Below are 4,716 nucleotides of genomic sequence, written 5' to 3'. Positions count from 1 at the left end.
ATGCGCACTGGCGACTGTTCTCATAGCCTGAATTTCCCGCGCTGACAGTCGGCGTGCATCGATGTCAGTCATCTGCCCTACAAACTTCAAAGTTATGATGCGAGTGGCGAGCAACAAAGCAAAACTAAGAAATGTGCCTACGAGGTACAAACCTACGCGATTGTTTATATTTACGACGCACGCATCATGTGTTTGAATATTTATTTTCGTTATTTTTCACCATTCTCTTGATTATCACTTTCTTTCAAAAATAATTAGCAGTGCGAGCTTCTCTTGTACACAAGTATACAAATTTCAAACTATAAATATATATATACACAGCGTTTATGCGGTTTTCGCTAATGCAGTAAGCGATACTTATTCACAATTTTATCCCATTCTGCAATTTTTAATTCTCATCGAGAATCGTGTCTTTCACTATGAGATGCACACGTTATGTCACAATACGTACAATGCTTTTTAAGTAGCCAACGCATGCTCTTAATTTACTTTTTCATAATATATATAAAGCATATTAAACGACATTTATTTGTGATTGAACATATTTTGTTGATAACCCTGGCTCATATGATCTGTGCAGGAAATGATCAAGACAGACAGCGAGAATAATTCTAGACAGACAGCGAGAATAAATGGCGAAAGACGTGCAGAGACATGTGAGTGAAAATAATTGACACAAATAAAGCTTCGACTGGCTTCAGCCATCGCTGCAAAGATCATTCATGTGGACCCACGTGTCATAGTTCGTCACGAGCCTCTTCTGATTGGCTGTTGGCCATGGCGCAGCTCGCTGTGGCTGCCATCTTTGCTTCCTTGCGCAAGTCGAGGGTTAGAAGGATATAGTAAGCTGATTAAATGCGAGCACCATGTATATAGTTGCTCATCATCTCAGGATCTCCTCCTTTTGTGTTTGAAGCTTCACATCTTGGAAACGTTTTGCCTGCAGAGAGCAGTTTTATGGACTTGAATGGCGTTATACGACCATACATTCAACCACCATAAATAATTGCAGTATATGTACCTATATTGTCACACCTTCCCTGTTCCATATAGATAATGTAAACTCGGGTGTGCTGTACTGTAGTCAGTAGACAGACATGGCATCCACTGGATGCAGAAGGGCATTGCAAAGAAGGAGAGGGTCTCTATTAACTTTCCTCTACGGTGATGTGTGTGAGAGAGAGAGAAAAGGCGGTAGGAGAGAGAAATGCGTGCGTCAGTCGATATATATATATTTTTGTTGTTTTGTTTTGTTTGTTGGTTTGTATGTTGTTGTTGTTGTTTTGTTTTGGTTTGGTTTGGTTTTTTGTTGCACGTGTGTTCAAAACAGACACCAAACCAACAATGTATTGCTTAATCTTGATACACACAAATAAAGTATATGGAATTTTAATTTGCTGCTGTGGTCGTCGCTGTTAAAGTTTCTGTCTGTCACTTACTAGACTTGATTGCAGTGGATAGATGACAAAACAACGCGAGATCATTTCTCCATTCCGACTCAGTTTAGGTGCTGTTTGAAATGAACCTATTAGGCAAGAGTTTTTTTTGTTGTTGGTTTTTTTTTTTTTGTTTTTTTTTTTTACCAATATACACATTGTCTACGGTATTTTCATTATGTTTTTAATGGCTTAGAATATATACTTGCTTTGACTTCAGCTAGAAGTAGTTTTCATAGGACCATCACCGTCGAATCTGTTGCTGTTTATTAACACTGTTTTACTTAACATCCATAAGCATTCCCATTTCCGTCTACATAGACTCTACGTGCATAAACAAGGATCGGAAACACCTTGTGCTATTACATATGCGTTGTCTTTAAATGTCTCGGATTAAAGAGAAGGGAAAAAAGAATTTCTTCTCAGGATTGTAAATTACAAAAGCTATATGTCGATATGTGTCTTCAAGAGAGTGAACAGTTGGACTATTTTCTCCAAATTTGACAACAGTTCACAGATATATTACATTTCATTAGGTGAATGGTCTTGTCTCACATGCTTTCATTCACTTATCACGATAGCGATTGGTTGCACCAACAGTCCAGATTTAAGTATGCCGACAGAGCGACTGCCACTGCTTTATTTTCGCACAGTTATGAATATTGCAGAATATACCCTTTCTCTCGTACCCGCACCACTGTCGACTGCATCCGGGTGGTGGGCGTGGTGGGATTGCGTGTGTCCGGGTGGCAACATTACTCTTCTCACACGTGCTGAAAGTCTCAAGCCCCAAGCATAGACCCTAACTATAACCCAAAATTTAACTCTGACAGTAACTTATGCAGTAATCCAGTTTCTAAAAAAATTACGCAAGATATTCAAATTACAGAAACCCACCGAAACGAGCACAATCTTTAGAAAATGAAAAAAGTATAACTATGATGAGAGTTAAGCATGCACGCATGTTCTCTCTCTCTCTCAGACACCCACACACGCTTTGTCACCAAGCTCCATTGGATTCACATCAAAGCAACAGCTCAGCTTCAGAAGTGCATATTATCGGCAAGCTGCACAGCGGGTGGAGGGGAAAAAAGTTCGCGTTCAGGTGGCAGGTGTTGTGTGATCGTGCTATGCCCGGGTGGTGACCGCTGTGTGATTGTGTCATTCACTGATCTGATGTGATTTTCTTTAGCTAGCAACTGAAGGTCACCTACATAAACTTTCATATCTGTGACTGGCGGCACCAGGCGCGTGCACTATCATCCAACGAACACCCTGTTGGGGTCTGCGTGGTTTTGCTGACAAGGAAGTCAACGAGCGTGCAGCTTTATACTTCCCGTGACAATCAGCGCCTTCTACTGTGCCGTCTTCTCCATGCCTTGTATATTAATACACTTTGTTCTGCGATCTGAAAACGTATGTTATAGATAGATGAAGCTAATATCAGCATAAACGAGAGGGGAAACCCTTGATTTATCTACTGTTAAATTTAAAAAAAAAAAAAAACGCTCCACAAAGTTAATGAAGAACTGGTTAAAATCCCACGTGTGCTCATAAATGAGCCTTTGAACCACACCTGGCCAGTCGCAGAACTGTTCTTTTCACAGCTTACTCTAATGCTTTGATATTTTTATTAATTAATACTGACAGCTGGTTATCTGCATGTCTCTATGTCAATATATTTTTCGTTCTAGAGTTAAACAGATTTTAAGCGTCATATTGTGAACGATAACAATAATTGAATATTTCTGATTTTCTTTATTCTTCAGCTCATACTATCTCTCTCCCAATCACGTCGAATGGACCAAATGAGAAAAAAAAGTGCAATTAGAGTATGCTGGGTATTACACTAAAACGAATACCTAGGTTAAAGTGTATATAGTACTGCATAAAAATAAGTCAAACTATGCAAAGTATATAAACTAGGTATTTAGCTAAATAAACTGACAAGCGCTTCGAGTAGTGGTTAATGATCCCCGAGGACAGGTAAGCGATCCAAAACTGTTTTCGTTCATTGACTCGTCCCTTCACTGATACTGGTCTCTGAGGACACAATCAGTCCTTACAATCCAGTTCTATTATTAATAATAACAATAATAATAAATGCAAAATTTGTAAAGAATATACTCGCACTCCTAAGGAGCATGCTCTTAACGCTTAAGAACGAGGACGAAACATGAACAGCACACGAAGGACAGGAAAACAAACAAATAACATATGAACTATCAAAGAATAAACAACAGTACTAATGCAAAATAAAATAAAGTACAGAAAAACACAAAGAGGAACCAAATAACAAGAATAAGAGCTGAGAATAACATGATATTGCAAAAGGAAGGGTGTGAACAAGGACTAGCATTATGGGAAAGGTTGTTAGAAGCAATGTTAACGGAAGAGGTGCGTTTCCAGTGCATGTTTAAGGATTCAATAGTGGTTAGATGTCGGATATGGAAAGGAAGAGAGTTCCATTGTTTCGCTATACAACTAAAAATCTTGTGGCCATATGTTGTTGTTTTGGTGAACAGGAAGAGTAAGGAGACGATCATCAGACGAGGAGCGGAGTTGTATAGCTGGGAAAGGAAAGAGCGGTTCAGAGAAATAATCAGGGCAGGTGCCAGCAAAGAAATTAAAACACAGCGCGGACAGCAGTCATCTCTGCAGTGACAATGAATCCCAGATTCCTGACGGTGATGTTTCGCCAACCTTGATGTGATTTGGTGGACAAACGAGTGAAGATGGATTCTTCTCGAAATAGGAAAAATTCTGTTTTATCATCGTTCAGTTTAAGTTTATTTGGTATCATCCAGTACTTGTCATCACTAATACAAGCTTCTACGATCCTGGTAGCAGAGTACGAGAGCCGGTGGAGTGGAGCAGTACATGAGATGGAAGTAGGACCAACAAACCATGTCAGTATGCAGAAAACAAATTTGCATTGTGACCGTTGCTTGAAATTCCTTTCTTTATCTTAGGGAGGGCAAAGGAGTTTGTGTCCTACTCAGAGTCAGAAACTTCCAGAAAAAAGCTGACTCGCCGCCCAGCAGCCGGCCGTGTACAACTTTATTTTGGAACAAAAAAGAGAACGCAAAAAATAAAAGCAATATGTGATATTCGCTGATAAATTCATGAGAATTCAAAAACGGCCTGTATCATATGACACGTAAGTGTCTAATTAATTCTTTCTCTTTCGTCTTTAAAAGCTAATCAGATACAAACAGGCAGATGAAACAATAAGAAAAAATTTAACAAAAAACCCCAAAACAAAAATTAGTGTGATTTT

This window comes from Pomacea canaliculata, linkage group LG11 (genome assembly GCF_003073045.1).
Source record: "Pomacea canaliculata isolate SZHN2017 linkage group LG11, ASM307304v1, whole genome shotgun sequence".
Taxonomy (NCBI): domain Eukaryota; kingdom Metazoa; phylum Mollusca; class Gastropoda; order Architaenioglossa; family Ampullariidae; genus Pomacea; species Pomacea canaliculata.
This window is presented reverse-complemented; position numbering follows the sequence as displayed.